The 22,386-nt window shown below is 37.5% G+C and overlaps 1 protein-coding gene across 2 annotated transcripts in view; it reads right to left on the bottom strand.

Moving 5' to 3' along the window:
* The window catches only part of LOC127935282 (RNA polymerase II subunit A C-terminal domain phosphatase), a 103,119-nt gene that overhangs the window by 47,228 nt on the left and 33,505 nt on the right, over positions 1 to 22,386 (bottom strand). The gene's annotated exons all lie outside the window — the stretch shown is intronic.

Raw genomic sequence — 22,386 nt, 5'->3', positions numbered from 1 at the left:
CAATGAAAAGTCCCCAATTCACTGTCAGGCAGAGAGATATTGTGAAAGTGATGGCAACTGTTCACCAAGGGAGCATTTTTAATACTTCAAAATACTTTCAGACAATGGATTTTGACAAGATTGCAATCAATCCACAGATTTGTCACGATTAAAAACCTCACTTATATATCACGTCTTCTCTACTTTGAGTGTTGTCTTTGATAAAATTGTGAAAGAACAGCAGTTTGACATGATGATCTCGTGATAGAAAAGCAGTCTCAAAAATAAGCTGGCATTGATGCCACCAGTCAATTTCCAGTGGGAAACATTCTTAATTATTAAAATTTTACACACCGAGACACTTCATAAAGTGATAGGCTTGGAAATCAAACTACATTTTCAGTGATTCTATGAGCCAGTTCATAGGGTAAAATAGATAAAGCTCCTCATTGTTGTATAAGGTGTAGCCTTGTTATTAAGTGAAAAAGGAGAAAGTTGCCAGAAGAAATTACACAATTTTTTATAAAAAAACGTCACTTCATAATTACATTTACAACATCACTTTATAACTACAGTTTCCATGTTTGTAAGTATAAAAATCCCAGAAGGACTTGAAGTTAGCATCTTTTATATAAACTAATGTAAGTCCAGAGAACAGAAGGCTCTCCAGCATAGTGCTGCTGATGGGCTGCTTAAGCAGCTGCCTTAAACTTCAGACAGTCACAGACAGCATGTAATGCATTTACCCGAGAAGAGTGATGAGACATGTAATGGAATTACTTTTTTTAATATATCAGTGCTTGACTCCTTACTGAGCTGAGAATGAGTGAGACAAACCCACAGACAACTCCATGCAGACACATGGCGGGAGAAAGCTTGATAAAGTTGAATATTGCTGCTGTGTTCTGCTCAGATGGGGCTATGGTAAAGCACTATCCTAAAAATATAAAGTAAAGGGATAAAAAGCCTAGTAGGTCATATAATTGCACCATGTTGAGCTGTCGGGCTGTAACATTAGGCGCTTAGGTGACCATGCTCAGGGAGTTTGATTGACAGGCGATCTGACCAATTATAATGCAGAATCTGCCATTTCTGTCCGAAAAACAAACCAGACAGGAGAGTAGATTAATGTCAGTGGACTTGACCTTAAAACATGTTGTGTATTGACATCTTTCAATGGTTGAAACAAGATTCTGATGTTCATTCATGTTTATTTCATGCTATAACTAGTAAAGAGGAAGAGATGATTGGTCACATGCCACATGAAGTGAGGCACTATAGCAATCTGTCACAACACATTAAAGAGTCACAAAATGCTACTTATTGTTTACAAAATGACAAAATTTGAAAGCAGAGCCTGTTTCCAAAAGTAACTGGCTCTGTCTTGTCTCCCGGTGCGTTGTCTGTGTCCTCTTTGCTCTGTGATGTATTTTTCAAAGCGTGAGAAAATGATGTGTGCTGTTAGAGCACCATGGCTTGTTGGACATAACAACCGTAATGAATGGGGGCGGGGCAGGGCGGGGTGAAGGGTCAGTTGTAAAGATCGACCGATATGTTTTTTTTATTACCGATGCTGATGCCGATGTTTAGAGGTCAGGGTCAGCCGATGGCCGATATGTGCTGCCGATATTTAGGACCGATATCTTCCCCTTCATTTGCATGCTAAAATGTCACTAATAATATGTGGATGCACAACATTTCTAAACTTAACATTATCAGTTACTGAACACTGACTTGAACTAACTCTCGAATAATAATTTTGTGCACTGCATGGTATTAAAATAAAATATTTACCTAAAGTTAACCAAACAAATCAAACTGACCAGTGTTAAATATATAAAAACTGTCAATCATTTACATAACAGTTTTAGAGCATTTATAAAGCAGAATCTTTCAAGTTTGTTGGAACATAAATGTAAACTTAAATATACATTTAAATAAAATCAATTAAACTTTATAAATAAAAATCAATTAAACTGAAAAAAAATATTAAAAATAATACATAGAAAAAAATAGTAGTGCTGCAAACACACTAGCAACATTTGTGTTTGGTACAAATGACACAGAACATCTAAAGTACATTCTAATTTCAAACTTACATCGCAGTCTGTTCATTATTAAAATAAAGTACAGTCAACCAAACATAAAAGGTTACACTGGTCAGTTTAAATACTTTATACTGGTCCACTCTGCAATTATGGCATATCCCTTTTGTGAAGAGGATGATCTTTTGCATCTATGTGTGAATGCGTGTAAAGTAAAAGCCTAGTTTACATTAAAAAATAAATAAATTCTAGTTTAACATTCAAATACAATGCGAATATGGAAACATTTGGATTTGTGCCAAATGAGACGTGAGCAATTACCTCCAAATACATCAAGCCAAACACACACTCACTCATCCTCATTTGCACGCACACACTGTCACGATCTAATGCACTGTAATAATGCCGATTTTTTTAACAAATAGGCCTACTATTTAAAAAGGTAAATTCAGTGTTCTCCTTGACGTTAAACAATCAACAAAGCAAAATGACGTACTTAAACGTACGGAGCACTATCTTCATTTTATCAAATGATCATAATAACATCTATTCATTTTACAGTCGTGCTACTAGCATTTTTTTTTTTGCAGAATTAAGTTTATCGATTAATTGATTGTTAATTTAAACTACGTTAGATTATGGAAATTACCAAAAATGTACATCCGTAAATGCAAATAAGTTGGATGGAAATCTGGCTATTGTCTGCATCAAACCATGCTTCAGAACAAATGTCATTTATCATTTTGGGCTGCTCCAGGACAGCTCTGTGTCTCCGAGCACAGTGCTGTCTGTGAGCGGGGCGGAGTAACATAGCCCTCAATCAAGCTGCAGTGTTTGTGAGAGCTGCCACCTTCATCCCACACACAGAGTGAAATTCTCTGACTCCGATACAGGAAAAATAAAACAGAACCTATAACACTGCTTTTAGTTTTCAACTACAGTCCTTAAAGTTAACTGCAAGTAAGCAAACCTTTAACCAGCTGTAGCCAGTTACCGACGGTTCTATGCTATTTGTTTTTTCTTTCACTAGCACGTCAGTTGACTAGTAATGAAAATTAAATATATGTCCATATTTCTTTGAAATATCAGAATTTAAACCTTACCTGTTGAATCTTCTAAAAGTTTTGGATTGGGGTCATTCACATGTGGCAGCAGCACTTTCCACCGCACCAATAACACAGGGCTGCCTGTGGATGTGTCTGACTTTAAATTGGCGCTACTAAACACGGATATCAGCCGATACCGATATAAAAAATATACATCGGCCCAAAAAACCGGCCACCCAAAATATCAGTCGACCTTTAGTCAGTTGGTGGCTGAGAGTGAAGTAATGGGGATGAGGTCAATACCTTTAAATCTGGGGCTATGATTCTCAGCTGTAAAAGGAATTGCTTTCCTAAGTCTAGGAGTCCAAGTATCTCAGCCTTGATGTCAGAATGGAACACAACATTGATAGGTGGATCAGAAAAGTGACAACAGTAAGGCAGTCGTTATACTGGACCACCAAAGTGAAGTGTGGTGGAGCAGAGACTGAGGGCGAAGCTCTTAATTCACCATTTGACATACATTTCAACCCTCATCTATGGTCATGAGCTTTCGGTAGTGACCAAAAAAAAACAAAAAACATTTCTGGTACAATTGGCTGAAATGGGTTTTCTCCACACGGTGTCTGGGCTAAGACTCAGGGTGCAAAGCTCTGACATCTAGAAGAAATTTGGACAAAACCCGCTCTCTTTCAAAAGGAGCCAGCTGAGGCGTTTCAGGCACCTGCTCAGGATGCCCCCCTGTGGAGGTATTGTGGCAATGTAAAACTGGGGAGAGACCCCAGAGCAGTACAGGATGCGCTGGATGAGCAATATGTCTTGACTGGCCTGGGAACGATTTGGGATACCCCAGGGTGAGCTGGAAAAAGTTCCAAGGAAACAGGACATGATGCTCTGTACAAATAAACTCCATCCACTGGTCCCTTAATGCTGTTTCTCTTTTTGTAATCTGTGCAGGGTTGTCTTGCCCTGGCAACCAAAAACACACTTCTTTTGTGACTTTTCGCGACTCTCTCGCTCTGATCAATGAAGTCTGTTGTGCTCTCTCTGCTCTGCTATACGGGAGCGTGCGCTCTTCCGGCAGAAGTGCCTTAGGACCCATATAAGGAAATTCCGCTCCATCTATCGTCACACAGAGCCATACTCGAAAAAAACTTTCCGAAACTTGTGACAAACAGGAAGGATAACTTAAATGTACAACTTAATTTTTGAAACTTTGTCCATGTTTAGCATGGGAATCCAACTCTTTAACAGTGTAAAAAACTCAGTATGCATGAAATAGCATTTCACCCCCCCTTTAATTCTTGTTGAATGCTGGGTCAGTTTTCCCTACCTGTCACAAATTGTAATCATAAATATGCAACAGAACGTGACCCATCCAACAACCAGGCTTGGGGAAGCAACTCAACAAAGGCATACTCAAAAGGGCCTTTCAAACCACGGGACCCTTTTCACAGTACCAGAACTAATTGTGGAACTACCCACTTTTTGGCATTTTCGCACCACCTGAACTGGGTGCGATTTTAGTACTGGACTTCCTTTTCGAGAACCAAATGAGCTCCTACTCTGTAGCAGGGTCTAACCAGCACAACTGGTACAAACCATGACATAAGTAGACACTGATTGGCCAAACGTAAACATACACCCTCTATATAAGACGCAGTGTATGACATAAGACGCAGTGTAAACATAATGTAGACAATGTAAACATTGTGTCAACTTATTTCACAAGTATGGAGAACACCGATAAATGAACAGACACTGCAGGCACTTGTAGCACATGTAGCACTGCCAGTTGTCGTTGGATGTTCTTAGTCCTCCTTTCCATTCTTTCAATCGCTTTGAGTGTTTTGAGACACAACAAAAACACAGCTCCAAGCACAGCTTCCTCCATCCTCCTGTTGTTAACATTGTTCTTCCTTGTTTCCTTTGTTGAATGCTGCGCACAAATGACGTCGATGTCAACCAGCTTATGTAAATTCCTAGTATACACTGTCGTTGCGAAGGCAACCCTTTAAATGATACTGAGAAAATCGTCCCAGTATTTTAGTACTGTACATTTAGTTCTGGAACTAAAGTGGTGCGAAAGGCCCTAAAGGCTCTGCTTGGAAGTAGCCATGACAAAGCAATGCGGTAAAAAGGAAGTAAAAATATGAAATATGTTGAGCTGTTGGGCTGTGACCTTTAATGCTTACTTGGGTGGTCAAAGACCAATGTCATATTCAAAGGCGGTGCTCGGATATGGACATGACAAAGAAATATGGCAAAAGTGAAGTAAAAAAATTGCCATTTGCACCATGTTGAGCTATCAAGGAGTGACCTTCAACGCTTGGGTGATTTTTTTGCCTGATTTTGAAGTTGTGGCAATGAGGGTCAACACCTCAAAATCTGAGGCCATGATTCTGACTGTAAAAGGTTGACTGCACACTTTGGGTGAGCTGCTACCCCAGTTAACCCAGGTGGAGGGGTGCAAGAATCTCAGGCTTTTGTTTATGATTGAGCATGTTTGAACAGTTTGGAGAATGACATGGATAGGTGGATCCGTATGGTGACAACAGTACTGCAACAACAGTACCAAAACCCCATTATTGGGCACACAAAGATGGGAAAAGAGCATTGGGACGAGGGGTGCCTAATTAGTGTGTGCATATAACGCTAGCAAATAAAATAAAGTTAATTTTTTAAATTGTTAAACTGTCCATATTATAAGCACAAATTAACAATTTTCCCATAATGATTTGCACATTGGTTTAGTGAGGTGCTTAAAAAATGGCTGCTTCAAAATAAACCCCACATTCTTTATGTTTCCCCCACAGTTGGCTGAATGTCAATGTCACTTCAGTTGTGTCTGTGCTTGTGCAAGTGCCATGAAAGCATGTCAAATATGACAAACATTAGACTAGATTGTAAGAACATTTTTGTACTGCGTCACCATTAAAATTCTTCTGGTCCAGTTGAGTTTGACTCTGAATAAGGTCTGGATGAGACACACAACTTCAAAATTTCCAAAACTAAAGGTAAAAACGTGCTTGACTACTCTTATTTCCATATGCACATATCTTGTGGAAAACAAATTAGAGTAGAAATTTATTTGCCCAGCGCACAAGGGCATAAAGGCTTAAAATGAATGCGGTGCACAGTGTCAGATGGGAGGCCATGCAGATTTACCAGCCAAAGCCTTGTGTCCAAATAGCAGTCAACCCCCACTAATTTGGAAAGGAACTTTCCATTATATGGCAGCTGTCTGGGTGAAAACACAAGACTGACTGAGAGTGTGTCACAAAGAGTCACAGAGGAGGAAAAAGCATTTGGACACATTACATTATTCATAACCTATAAGATATTGCTTGAATTCAGTGATGCTGTGTAAAGTTCCCCAACCACAACTGGTAAAAGTCACCTCAAGGCTGCAGTCGACCTGTCTAACAGTACAGCCCATTTTCGCAGTGAGACTTCAGTGAAATATACAGCACAGATTTTATAATATCTCAGAAGATACCTCTGACTCCACACAGCAGTTTCCCAGTGTAAAAGATGAATGCCCAAGGCTTGAAAGTCTCAGGAGAGAGAAAATGATGGAGCTCCTGCTACATAGAGATCTATGAAATGTAATATGCCATCATTTATTTCAACATGACTAAACTAAGATAATGTCTGTCCCCTTAAATTCAAATTCAATGATCAACAAATCAGCATGAAAAAAAGTACATTCAAATATTAAAATGATTTGAAACCAGTCATCTGACAACTGACTAGTTGATTAACACTGTCAGTTAATTGCTTTTGTTTTTCTGGATATTTTCTCTAAGATTTTTGGCTTTTATATTTTAAAAATATAAGCCAATAAGCATACTCCTCGCTTTTCAGAACAATGAACTTTGTAAAAATAGACGCGTTTCAGAAAGGCGGGGCATAGAGCAGCAACAGTAATGTGCAGTATGAGGAAAATAATGTTTTTTTGTTTGTTTTACCTTAAACCGCATAAACACCAAATGAATGTTCTTTTTAGCAACATCATATGACCCCTTTAAACAAGTGCATGCTTTTTCATGTGCTTCATGCTTGGATTTTAGCATTCAGCATAATCAGACAAACCACAGCATATTTCTGCAATATCGGCAATAGAAAAGAGCAAAGGGGGCTGTCTATTATTTCATCAGAATTTGCTGTGGGAAATAACTCTCAAAATGAGACAAGGTCGATAAAAAGTACACTGCGCACACTGAGATTACAGACAACCTTGGTACCCATTCAATGGCCTGGAATCGGAAATATATGAGGCAGCACAGGTGAAGTCTGGAAGTGTGAAGAAATAAAGGCTGTTACATAAATCTTCTGGGCATAGAGTTTGTTTATCTGGTGCAATTTGCTGGAGAGACTAGACTTAGTGAGCTTGGACTCACAGTCAGGGTTACAAATTCTCTCTTTTGTTTGAACAAAGATCTGGTTTTATGCTGTGTACTGGAGGGTTGGCTGCAATAGGGAAAATGATTGAGCCAAGCCAATAGTATTGGGGCGATCCAAGCCATTCGTGGCAACAGTAGAGAAGCCTCAGTAATAAAGGGAAAAAGAGTGCCAACAGCGACTACACTGTTAAGTTTAAGTTCAGAACTTCATGTGAAATAGTTTAGGGCTCCTACATCTTACAATAAAAGCTTCACAAAAATTTATATTTGAAGCCACAAGCTCAAGCTGTATTTTATATGAATGCTGTAAGCATCTGTGGGATGAATGGAGAGCTTCAGTACAGCCTACAGAGACAGCGGCCTGAAGACCTCTAGATCTTCAGCAACATCTGAAGCGGCACTATAAACATTCAGAGACTGTCAGGTTTTCGATTTCAGTCACGCTTCTTATTAAAAGCCTAACAGCTTTGTTCACAGCATAACTAAAAGAACAAGAGTGTGTCTAATTCAATAGAGCTTAGCATGGTGCATCTTCACATGGAAAATCTGTATACGCACATTGGTGAATGGATTTTCAGTGTATATATATATATAAAAAATTATATATTTCAGTGTAACTTACCAGTAGAGTAGTTACTTGCAGAGTTTTTAAAGTTACATTTGAAAGATCTTTAAGACTCACACAAATAAATCACAGCATAAGCAATGTATTCTTTCACTTAAATAAACATGCTTGAACACACATCGAGCTGCATAACAGGGCAACAGCAAATTTTAAATGCTCAAATGCAATTGGTTCATGTCCTAGGTCGACTGATATTGCATTTTACTGATACAGTAAATAAAATAAGATGAATCAGAGATTATTTGCTAATACTTGCAAAATCTATATACTGAATTTGTTAAGTAATGTTCTTGATCTTTCCTTCCTATGGGAAGTGACCCAGAGAGAAGCCACAAGAGTTAAACTAAATGCCAAATATAGTTTGTTTAACCAAAAATTCCACACTTTTTTTTTTAGTAGCAAATCAGAATAGTAGAAAGATTTCTGAAGGATCGTGTGACTTGAGCAATGATGCTAAACATTCAGCTTTGATTGTTCCTAATAAACTGTTTAACTGCACTCGCAAGTGAATCTCAAGTTATTTGGTGGGATAATTAAATATATTGTAAATACACTACAAACATAAAAATACTTACATTTATTTTGTCCTCACATTCTTTCTTGTAACTCTTTCCTCTCAGTCACACACCCTTATATTCAATTAGATTCAAAATTTGAATCGATTGACAGCACTGACAAATACACAAACATACAAATCTTAAAAAAGAATTACTTGTTTCATAACAGCATCTCGGAGTGGCTGAAAGGAAGGAAGACATTTGAAGCAAGACTGAGAAGACCGCTGAACCGATTAACAAAAGCAAACAGTGCCAGAGATCACAGTAGCATTCCCTGAGTACTTTACGGTGTAATGCAATGTGACGTGTGGCCAGCATTGAAGACCAGAACTGTGAGACAGACTCGACTTATGCAGTGAGACGAAAAGAGAAAGACACTGGGCTTAATTCACTAAAATATGCATCGAAGCTTTTGTAAACTAGACTCCTCTTCTACTAAAAAAGGTCACTGGTGGCAGAATTTGCAAAGTGACAACTGGGCTGACAAAGTTAACAAAATCTCACTTAAGGTTCATAAATAAGCAGAAAGATTTTTTTCACGACTAATTCATTTCGGAAAACCAGTAGGGGTGTGACAAGACACTTATCCCACGAGACGAGATGAGACACAAGACTGGGTTCACAAGAACGAACAAAAAAAAAACTAGATTTTTAGACCTAAAAAAAATATATAGATATTCAATGATTAAATATATAGGGTAAAAATAAGTATTTTATTCAACTGAAAAACACAAAATGCAAAAAAAAAAAATTATAAACATACATACATACATACATACATACATATATATATATATATATATATTAGGGGTGTAACGATACGCGTATTCGTATTGAACCGTTCGGTACGCGGTATGCATTATGTACCGAACGGTTCGTTGGACTAATTAATTATATTTGGAAAATAAATAAAAAATTGTCCAATAACCCAAACGACGTAACAGGCAAAGCCCCTGACACCCCCGAAGAAGAAAAAAAACACCAACTTATATGTTTATGAAAGGCTACTCAGTCAGGTGCTTGTTCACTCAGTACGCGCTGAGTGAGCGAGCAGTTCATGCACGGTACGCGGTGGCCAATGCGTTTAACAGACCAGAAATAGAAGATCCTCCAGTGACCAACAGGTCTGTTGTTTGGGTGCACTTTACCAATCGATCGGGGCACCCAAACAAGCACGGAAATCAAAATGGACTAGTACTGTACTGTGTAGGAATTTCCTGAGCAGTACGATACAATTAACAGGCCTGCACGTTATTCGATAGAAGAACTGTTATAAATAGAACGTATGCACGGGCAGTTTTGAAAACTCCACCTACTTTGCTCTTGGCATAGTGCAGTGCAAATCGCGTTGTATCTGAAGGGCAACGCTTAGCCCAGGGTCCAGCGTCGCGCGTACTGCGTCCTGTGTGAAAAACCCTTTAGCCATTTTGCAACGAGCCTTCAGCGCGTACTGAGTGAGCGTGCGCCTTACTCTGTAGTGGAAAACGCAGGTTTTAAGAACATGCTTAATGTAATTGAGCCCCTTTACAATATTCCTTCACGAGCCCATTTCAGCCAGACCGTAATTCCTGCTTTGTTCCAAAAAACATAAGCCCTATAGAGAACCAATTGAGTAAAAACACACTCAATATAAAGAGTTATAGAGTTCCATATAAAAAGTTACATCTTTGTATTTGTTCATAACTACTACAATATAACATTTTCATTTTTTTTTTATAAGGAGCTGTTTTTGTTTTATACAGTATGCTGCTAAGAAAACACCATAGAAGATGGGTAAAGAATAGCTCCATCGTTGTTCAATGTAAAAAAAAAAACAAAAAAAAACATACTTTGTTAGTTTTAATAAATAATTTTTTTTTTAAAAAATCAAGGAAATTTATCTGCCAATTTTTTCTTTTTGCTGTATCTAAACCGTACCGAACCGAACCGTGACACCAGTGAATTGTATCGAACCGAACCGTTACACCCCTAATATATATATATATATATATATATATATATATATATATATATATATATATATATATATATATATATATATATATATATATATATATATATATTCTAAGTCCTCATTTAGTGAGACAGCAGACGCTGAAATCACGGTGCACTTCTGTGTGTAGAAAATTAAACCGCGCATCTCGTGTAACACCCCTAGAATCCAGTGTAAACAATTAACACCAAATAAATCAAGTAAAAGTAAAGTAAAAAAAACTTTGGAGAGTAAATCTGCAGTTGCTTAGATGCATTAAAAATATGCTGCACATTTTCAGTATATGATGCTACAAGTGATACTGTTTCCTACAACAGTTACCTATTAGAAGTGATACAGTGTCTTTATAAAGAAAAAATTGTCAGTGAAAAACACTTAATAAAAACAATACAGTTTCATGACTGGTAAGAATAACTGATGGCTTATAAAATTTCACCTAAAGTACCACTGGAACCTGATCAGATTGGACTTGTAATAGAAGTCCTTTGCAGTGCTTGCATTGTGAAAAAATAATTTTGTCTTCAAAGATGTTAAATGGATAGTTCTCCCAAAAGAAGTCTGTCATCAATTCTATCATCAAGTCAAAAAAGCATGTTTTGAGTTTCTGTTTAACATGTTTGATGTGCTCTATACATGTATGCTGTTTCTGTATGAATAAAAGGCTAAATTAAACCAGTTCAGTTGATCATGTCTCCTCAGAAGACTTGGATTAAGTGGCTGGATTCATATAGACTAATATTTGTCTTTATGAAGTTTTTAAAGCTTTAAATGGAGAGACAGAAATCACTCAGGATTCTTTAAAAATATCTTCATTTGGGTATCAAATATGAATGAAAGTTTTAAAGTCTTATGAGGTCAGAAAGTCATTTTTGGGGTTAACTATCTCTTTAAATTCATAAATTTCCCACCTAAATATTGGTTCAACTAAGACAAAACGACTTCTCTGAAGAAAATGAATGTTGTTTTGGAGACATCTTGCTAAATAGGACAATAGAGCCACTTGTGGGTGTACAGACCGTCTTTGAAAGGGCTTTGACAGAAAAGCTATTAGCTGAAATCAAATTTCAGAATCACTGAACACAAACAGACCTCGATTATCAAATCACTGCAAGCTGGACCACTGTGATTGAAGCAAATAAAATAAGGAAAGAAGCCTTGTCTTCAAACAACCACAAATTACATAGGACATAGCTCTGGGAAGAGTTTTTTTCTGAGAAGAAAAGGCAAAGGCTAGTATGAAAGCATTTCACAGCTGGTGTCATTTCTAATGTACTGATATCTGCATCATCACGTGTTTTCTGAGATGACGGGCTGGTGAAGAATTATCAGTCACACATTTCACTCTCTGTGTCAGCTGATGATCTCAGAAACAATGCCTCCAGGTGTGTTAAAATGTTTGGTGTCACTCTAGATAACGAGTGAACAACACCCTTTTTACCTATCCAAAAACAATTCTGTTCACAGCGAGCCTTTTCGGTGCATGTTTCTTTAAATGATAATGAGCTACTGCTAACCCCACCCCTCTCTTCAGTTTTTTTGTGTATTCGGGGACGTTAACATCAAAAACAAAACTAATCCACAGCGTCCTCAGTGGCTCTGATGTCGGGAGAAAATGTGTTCACTTCTACATTCAACTACAAAACTCCTGCATTGCTTAGGAGTCACTACAGCTGTTTGAGCGCGGAGAAAATAGCGGACAACACACAACTGGCAGAGGGCGGAGATATGCTAATATAGGACAGTCCGTCAGCAGTCGTGGGTGGGTCATCAAGTCATCTTTGGCAGCAAAACTGATCAAACTCAGGTTTTTTCCCAACACCCTGAAACGTTTCCTGGTACATCACATTTTAAACTTATGAATAAGCCTGCTAGCTGTGTCTCTAGGAACTTTCAGTGTCTTTTTGTAGCCATTGACTGTCCAATTTAATAAAATAAGTTGTTCTCTATAGCTTTTTTGAGAGACTACATATAATATATAATAATATGATGTTTACTTCGATTTACCAGTAATAACCAGGACATAACCAGGAAATACCAATAATAACTATGACAAAATATAAAATATTTATGCATAATAGCGGACTCTAATTTTGAAATATCTAAAAACTATTCACTATTGCCGGCTGCTCATTTGAACATATGTGGGTGATAAAATATGCACTCTTACAACCCTCTATAACATTATTATAATATCGTCACCATAAAATAAATAGTCATAATTCATCAACAATAGATCACAAGGAATATTTACATACACAGTATTCACTGACTCCAGACTGTTTTGAAACCACAAGCCATGTAGAATGTGCAATAGCACCACATTTTGCCTTTGAAATGTGCAGCACTTCAGTATTTATTTCATGAAATCCTAGTCTTTTGAAGTTCAGTAATCACATTAGGATGAATTGCGATTCCTGGTTTTCCATCAGCAAATTTAAAGGGATAGTTCACCCAAATAGTTTTGCTATTTGGGTGAACTAACCCTTTAAGACCTCTTAAAATGATAATTAAGATGTTTGTTATAGCATTTAAGATATTTAAGTGCTATGACCTTAAATAAGATCCATTTGAAGAGGATTTTCACACTCATGCTCCTAAATACATTTTACAGCTGGCAAACATCAATTTATAGCTGAAAATGCAAGTGAAACACTAGCACTGTCGAGCATTGCATATAGTCATGCTTTTCTACAACCCAAACTTTTGAACATTTGTCTATAAATGCATAAAACATTAGGCTCCTCTTATACAAATCTGAAAGCATGTGACACAGATCCATAGAATCAAATATAAACCACTTTCAGTCAATCATAAAAACAATAACTAAAACTCTTGAGACGAGTATAAATCTGTAAGTCTATTTTTTGAACTGGTATTGAATCACAGTTATCATCAGCTATAATTATGCACAGCTGCCATATATGGCCCTGTAATGTAATACATCCTACAGCTGCACAAACTATTCTTGATAACTTAAGTGCTGCGACTGGAGTGGATGGGTTTATGGAGTCATTTATATAAAACCAGGCTTAATTATACGAAAGTGAATATATTTGGAGAAATTCATGCACATCAATACAGAGCTTTAATACCCAACATTTGTTATTCCAGGTTTGAGATACTTCATTTGCATTTTCAAACATCTGAAAGTGACAAAAATAAATAAAAATAGTGCAGATCTGCTGGCATAATCCAGAAATTCGGATTGTGTTAGGTTTTTGTTGCTGGGAGGGCAAATGCTACTAGCAATCTTTCATTTGAAGTGAAGTAAATTTATGCCCCCCGGCTTTAACTTTCAGCACTTGTGGAGAACTATTTTTTGGGAGAAGAGGCAGACATGGAGTGGAGACAAATGGCAGCAGACAAAGAGAAGACAGTGTTCTACTTTCTCAACTTGTTAGCACTTAACGTGGTGCTAACTGCAGTGAGGCGCATCCCAATGAGAGCTGAGGTGTGAAATGTGCAATGAAGCTGATAGGGTGGTGCTAGAACTGCAATCAAACACACATTTTCAGATAACAAATATACCGGCTCACTCCTGCTTTCAGAGTAAGGCATGACTTGCATCACAGAGACAATACAACGTGACTTATAGTGTTTTTCCACTGCATGGTACGGTACCGTACAGTTCTGTACAGTTCACTTTTGGGGGTTTTCCACTGGGTACTGTACCTGGTGTAGGGTATCAAACCCGAACCAGACAGATCAAAGACTCGATCGGGAGCATGGTTGAAACTTGAGCAGCCGAATTCCACAGAAAGGCTTAAGACAACAGGATGTTATAAATCAATTGCTAGCACCACAAGTCAGAAGCAAGTCCACTAACTAGCAGCTTGAACAGCTTTCAACATTAGTACAAAATAACAATTCCAATTCAGAGAGGAGATTGTCAAATTTGGGGCAAGTAATCAAGATTGATGGTCAAAGAGATGCACAGCATGACCATCACATGTAAATCATAAGCTCTTTGGATTGACAGCAACATCGGGAAACCCCCTTTTTGATGACAACAAAGGGACCCCCTTTACACAGGCAATGGAAGTAACTTACCTCCAGACTCTGAGCTGCATATAATATAAAATCGAATATAATTTTAACCTTATTGAGGAACTTAATGCGAGGGTTAATTAAGTGGGTGATGATTGTTCATGTCTATGCAATTTCACGAATTGCTGTAAACTTTGGATTTAAATCCCAATGCAACTTATCTTCCTGCAACTTGTGTAAATGTGGGAGTGCGGGTGATTATGTGTTAGATTAGTTTATATGTCTTAGATTTATGTCTTATTCATATTGAAAAGACAAGTATCTTTTGTTTTGTGCTTACAAGTTAATGTTTTAAACTGCTGATCTTGTTACTGTGCTAATTAAGTGTTTTCACTATACTTTGATATTAATATCTATTGCAGAGTTGATGTTAAACGGCTCGTTCAGTGAATCGCAGTGCGTCTCAGTGATCAGCCGTGAAACAGTGATTCTGTCCAAATTCCCTTTAAGATCTTAAATTATTCCCTTTGAGCTAAAAATGTAGCCGTTTCCCCTCACACTGGTACCTGGTACTTTTTTTAGAACCACCTCAGTTCAGGTTTCAAGTGAACCATACCATTACCAAAACATGACATGGAAACCATGAATGGTGTTAGCGCAGTGGATAAGACACATGCCTTTGGTGTGAGAGACCTGGGTTCGAATCCACTGTGAGACACCAATGTGTCCCTGAGCAAGACACTTAACCCCTCGTTGCTCCAGAGGCATGCAACCTCTGACATATATAGCAATTGTAAATCGTTTTTTATAAAAGCATCAGCTAAATTAAAAAAATTTAAACTTTGCTGATCACGGATTGGTCGGAGAGAATCGTCACTGAACTTGCGACGCTAACACAACAGAACCGATAGATTTAAATCTGCACAGCCAGCAAAGTCTTGAATGCAAATGTTTTGAACGAGCGCACCTTTTTTTAAACAACCAAACAATGGTTTCGTAGCCTGTTGAGGAAGTACAGACATTCCTCTCGCTGATAGCAGATGAGCGGATACAGCGAGAGCTTGATGGGGCGACACGGAATTAATAAGTTTTTCCACAAGTCACGACAATAGAGGCGGCGCAACAGTAACAACAAGTGAATGATCCCACCCATTATAAAGCGGTACTGAACTGCAGTGGAAATGCAAACCGAGCCGAGTACTATGCAGTGGAAAAGTGCCGTAAGTTCACAAACACACATTTATACGTAGTATTAAACTCAAAGCCACAGAGGTCTATCAGACAACCAATCCTAGTCCACCATGCCATAAAAGAGAAAAAAACAACATGAACTCGATTTTTACATTTTCTAAAGAGAATGTGAGATGTGCCTGATTCAGCATGTCATCACAAGAAAGATGGTGTTGTGGCCAGTGCAATATGGGATTCAACCGCAAACCAGTTTAACATGAAAACCAAATGATGACAACGCACGGCTGTGGCTGAATGTTGGTATTCAAAAAAAATGTTTTCTTATCTCTTTGTAGACCATTTTTCCTAAAGTAAAAATCTAATCAGCAAAATCCTTTTTTAACATGTGTGATGGCTTGGGTAAACTAAACACTAATTTGAAACAGCAATATGTATCAGATCTCATCATGAAGCGGCGGAAACCATGAACACATTTCTAAAGCACCCAAACTGGCAATCCTCTGGTCACAGCAAACAACTTAACTGATACAATCAGACAAGTAGTTGTGGACTGTTGCTTACCACTCTGAAAACATCAACAGATTAAATAACATACTGGCTTGGACATATCTCTTCTCCTCACGTCTCGAGAGCATTAAGCCAAAGAAATTTCAAACCATTTCAAACTTTAGGACAATAAATCTTTGAACGCCGAACATTCAGCCTCTTCAATTAGCCAAACATTTGAACGGTTGAGTTGTTGTATTCTAGCGAGGCCACGTTCCCATCAGACACTACAAGCTCCTAGACAAGACAGTAAGGCATCTGGATGAGAAAGATAATGTAGGCCACGTGCACGTTACGATCTCATGGTGATAAAATGCTTCTCGGCAAACCACATTGTGATTTTGGAACCGAAATCACCTCCTACACATAATATGGATGTAGCAATTATTATAATTAACCTGGCTGGACTCTATACTTGAGTGGAAGTCACCACTGTTTATTTGCACACCTATTAAGTCAAGTTAATAAGAGAGAATAAAAAAGGAAGATAATGATGCCATTACAAATCCTTCACACCTTCTCCAAGTGATTTTGGGAGTAACAATTAACATTCACTTTCATTCAGGTCTACATACTCTTTGTATTTAAAGAGCCTGTAACTACTGTGAGTGACAGAAATCTATTTGTGCTATGAATGAAAGGAGAACATTAGTGCTACCGGTGTCCACAGCAGCCATTCAACAACTTAATCCCTACTTCCTTCGAGCAGTCATGCAAAAAGAACATATGAACGGCTCCCTCAAATATGTGACTTTTTAAATAGTAATTTTCGTTCAATCACCCTCAGCTTTCTAATATATTAAAAGCCTGCTACAGCTCTCTCCACACACTAAATATAGAAACTATTCTATTTCCATTCAGCGGGTTTGTTGAACAAAGCACTAAGCCCCTCAATATCCCAATTCGCAAAGTCCCAGAATAATAACGCTGTGGTTTCCTGCACCTCAGCGGAGATGTCATATTTGGTGAGAGAAGGGGTCTATTCAACAAAACCCCTCTTAGGCTGCTAGAACAATGGGGCACAAACTGAACGGTAGCAAATGGTACCCATAAGTGACTAAGGGAGAGAAATTAGCTTAGGAAGGTTTTACATCTGCAGCCTCATGTGAATGACATTTAATTGGATATCCATGTCAGGATATTTTACTGAAAGGGATTCATGTCCTAAATAAAGTCCTTTAATAGAAGGTTGCTATAAAGCTGGAGCTTGTTAAAGCTAGATGTTTACAGTCATCTCAATATTAGATGTCATGTCGGTCACCAAGGATGCTTCTAGTAAATCAAACGTCACCATAAAGCATGACCTTTTAAATGAACAACATGCTTTATTTTCATGCAAATCCACTGTGCACGACTGCAAGATATATTATACGCCATGGACCTTTTTCACATTTCTGGGTTTCACGGCAGCGGAAGTAGTCATAGTTGGATAAACTTCTATAGTTGTGAATGGGAGACCATAACTCAAATGTAGTACTATTGCGAAATCATTTTGAATAACTTTCTTTCATCTATTTGAATATAATTTAAAATTACAATTTAATCCTGTGATCAAAGCTGAATCTTCAGCATCATTACTCCAGTCTTCAGTGTCACATGATTCATCAGAAATCATTATAGCATGCTGAGTGAAAGTTTCATTTTCTTTAACAAAATAAACTAACATTATCTTGGGATGCTGTCGAGCTCTTGACATATTGGCTTTGGCATGAAGCACGGCAGACTGCATGTGCCCCTCAGAGCCGCTGAGAGGTGTTTATACTCTATGGCACGGTTCTCTGAATTGCCAAGCAGCAGTGTGGAGGACAATATCAGCTGAAGCAGCAAGATGCAATCTGGAAAAAAGTAGTTTGCCAAACTTTACCCTACAACAATACTTCTTCAAATGCAGTTTACTGATCCCATACAGGTGTCCCTATAGCTAATTCAGCAAAACATAACTGCTAAGGTGATGGATTCAACTGCCAGCACAACATGTGTACTAGGATTGCTAATGTTAATACTGGATTAGGATAAGCATATCATGCTTTTAATTCAAATGTAAAATAATGCATGGTCAATAAAAAATAATAAATGTTTTTAACAAAAGTTTCTTCTGCTCATCAAGGCTGCATTTATTTGATCACAGATACAGTAATATTTTGAAATATTATTACAATTTAAAATAACTGATTTATATTTGAATATATTTAAAAACGTAATTTATTCCTGTGATGTAGAAGCTGATTTTTTAAATGAATTTTTTAGGATACTTGAATAAAAAGTGTAAAACTTCAAACATTTGAAATAAATATTTTTACATTGCTACAAAAATGTTGTCACTTTTGATTAATCCAATGGACTTTTAACAGTAGGGTACATCAATTCTTCTTAATATATTTCACTAAACACATTAATTTGAATTGAACACTGTTATGTTAAAGGTAAGACGTGGATTAGTTTTATCCGTGTGTGAGCATGAAGGTGAACAGAAACTAATGAAGCTATCTCACCTGGCAGGTGCAACATGGCTGTTGTGAACACGGTCAGCAGTGACAGGATTTCTGACATGGACTGCTGAGACAGGCCGAAAAATGAGAAAGAAGTCAAAGAAGCTCTGAAGCGGTGTTTCTAGGTCAGTGATTTTAAGAGGAAGCCACGAGGCACATCTTTCTCTTTCACACTTCGGAGAAAAACCAGAAGACGACAAGAAAAATGTAAAAGAAAAAAAAACACTTGTTCCACATAAAGCCTGACACAGCACTTTGCAATTCACGCAGGGTTTATAATTTTATGCACACCTTTTTTAAACACTCACCCATGACCAATTTTAAAGATCAGATGAAATCATTAATAAACCATAGTCAGCCAGCGTGAAGATGACCTTAAATGAAGAGCAAGGTCAGAAGAGGAAGGCTGTGCGGAGATCTGCTCATAAATAAGCAATGCAATATATATCACACAGCTATAACACTGATCCAGCTAGCCGACAGGAAGATTACGCCCTGTTCCCCCATTATTGTCCTTAATATACGTGAAAAATCTGCTCTTCATGACTCCCAAGTTCACCCAAAAAGGACATTTCGGTAATCATTTACTCACCCTCAAGTTGTTCCAAACCTGTATGAAACAAAAGATGATATTTTGAAGAATGTTGGTAACCAAACTGTTGATGCAAGCCATTCTTTTTCCACACTATGGCTGCCATCAACTGATTATCAACATACTTAAATACCTGTTTTATGTTCCTCCGACAAAAGTCCGTCACACAGGTTTGGAACAACTTGAGGGTGAGCAAATGATGATAGAAACTATTTTTCAAGTTCAAAGATTTTTCATTCATCCAAAACCACAAAGACACACACAAAAAATGTTGAAATAAGGACAATGAAATATGGAAGGTGAGATATGACATATGAATGAAGCTGTCTGAAATGTTTATCATGGAGTAATGCTTTCCGATTTCGTTAAGTCGTTTTTAATAAAACACTAGTTTACTGTAAGTTTCTTTTGAACTTCCTGTTTGGCAAATGCACCTTTATTAGGCAGAAACGTAATTTTCAGCAATTCAATTTGCGCTTTGCCATGATCACAGTAATTCACTTCTTACATGTCCTCTTCAAACAGACTCAGCATTAATATTCAGCGGCTCCGGATCACAGAGGGTGATTAGCATTGGCTCTCCGTCAGGGAATGTCTTCAGGATATTTGTTCAGGATTTTTAATTAGCTTTTATGAATCTTAAAAGCGTTGTGTGGGGGGAAGAATGTAACCGTGGCTTGGTCATGAATTAAACATGTAACACCACCGTAAACAATTCAGTACATGAACTATCAACACAAACATCAAGCAGGAGAACAGCACAGCAATGAAACAACAGAATCAACATTAACAGGCAAGAAAATAGGTCCACCTAAATCTGACTTTGACATTGGATATGTGCAGGGCTCCAGACAAAAAACACTTAGGGAGCCATTGGCTCCTGTAAGTAACAAAAATAGGCGCCAAATTCGTTTAAGTGCCACAGAATAAATGTAAAAATAGAAAACATATAATATATCTTTATCTCCTTGTATTCTTTCTAGACAACAGGTTAAGTCAAAATATGAATATGCAATGTAGCAAAATGCTCTTCTTTACAGTTATTTTTTTCTAGCTGACTGATGAGCGTATGGATGCTGAATGGTGATTCTCAAATAAATGATTGTTTACAAGCTTTACTCATTCTGCGCAGTCTGAAAAACTGAATGAGCGATTACATGAGACATTTCATTAAACTGTACTGTGGGCTATCTATCTTATAAAATAACCGGTCTTATAATATACCTTTTGGTGTGCATTAGGATGGCATTTCCATGATCGATTGTCATTTTCTTCAAAGCATCACATTTTGTCCCAGGGCTTGAAAACCTGTGCCATAGGCAAGTTGAATTCTCCAGGAAAATGTGTTGCCAGTGTCAGTCTCAGTTCATTTTAATTGCTGTTTTGAATCCAGCAATTATCAATTTACAAATTATAAGATCTGATTATAATGAGTGGTATAAAAGCGTTGTTTATAAGACAGTCCCTCCAGAAAAACGCTGAGTTTTTTTTGTGTTGTTCCTTGATTTTGCGGCACGTTTTCTTAAAAAATGCGATGGAATATGCGGGATATTTTTGCAATTTTATGCAATGAAATTACGTGAACTTGCAAAAACTGCAGTTTGATGAAAAATAGAAAAAAAGGTGATTCCCCCAACACCTTTTTCTCACTAGGCTACTACCTTAATGTAAAGAGTAATTTCTTATTACTTCCTATGATAAGCGAGCATAATAAACCACAGAATATTTAAGTTGCAATCTCTTACTGCAACGTAAATTATTTTACATACTACTAATATAATTACAACTAAGTTTTTGGTACTGTTCTGTAACAAAAAGTGCAATCTTACAACTGTAAAGTTGCATCAACTTCTGAATGAAACTACAACAGTGTTGGTAGCCTAGTGAGAAGTGGGTGCTGGGGTAATCACCTTTTTTTCTCTATTTCATCAAACTGCAGTTTTCGCAAGTTCTCGCAATATAATTTGGCTCCACTGTCATGTAACAAATCGGGAAACTGCTTCGAGCGTTCTTTTGCGCTTATTTTTGTTGGCAAATAAGAATGATTTGTGCGCTTCAAGTTTCACCCTGGTTTCACCGCAGGGTTTGCAGATGATGTTCAAGTCACGTAATTACGTCACTTCATAAGGTTCCCATGGCAATAGGGGGAAAATGGCGCTTTACTTGTGTCAAGTAAACGCAACATTTTTCAACTTTCTGTTTTTTGCAACGAAAATACAGGGATTATGAAATCATGCTAGCCCCGCATATTTTGCTTTGTGAAATCAGCAATTTATGCGGCAAAATAGCGGTGTATTTGAAAATATGCGACCCCGCATAAATATGCGGCCTTTGGCTGATTATGCATTAAATCAGGCGATCGTGTTTTTCTGGAGGGACTGATAAGAGAAATATTTTGTTCACTAGAAAATGTTGCATCGTGACCATGCTTGTGGATGCCATTCGAGCCCATACAGACTTCATGTACGTGGCTTCCCCAAATTAATAATTAGACAGTTTCTTTTCCTAAATCCTCACCGTCTAACCCTCTAATTTTGCAGGTTTATTGTATTGTCATTCACTTTGTATCACATCTCTTACTGTGGTAAACATGCTGGAAGGGAAATGAAAGATTTCATGGCCATGAATTAAGAATTTGTTCGATTTATTAATTTGTTCCCTTATTTTAGTTAAATCATGGGTTAAGGAACAAAATTCATGAAACATGGACAGAGGCCACAAACAATAAATTGTAGGAACAAATTAACAAGCTGTAGGAATGAATGGCCAGCCTATCTACCCTGTGTCCTACACAGCAAAACAATTATCTGGGGAAATGACTTAGTTACTACATTTCTATTGCTTTCCATGTTGAAAACCTTTGTGTTGTTTCTATTTTAATGTACTTTTAAAGTTTAAATCACATTAAAAGTTTAACTCGTACATTATGAATG

This window comes from Carassius gibelio, chromosome A19 (assembly GCF_023724105.1).
Source record: "Carassius gibelio isolate Cgi1373 ecotype wild population from Czech Republic chromosome A19, carGib1.2-hapl.c, whole genome shotgun sequence".
In the NCBI taxonomy this organism is placed as follows: domain Eukaryota; kingdom Metazoa; phylum Chordata; class Actinopteri; order Cypriniformes; family Cyprinidae; genus Carassius; species Carassius gibelio.
The sequence above is the reverse complement of the archived record's forward strand: the minus strand, read 5'-3'. Positions and strand labels throughout refer to the sequence as shown.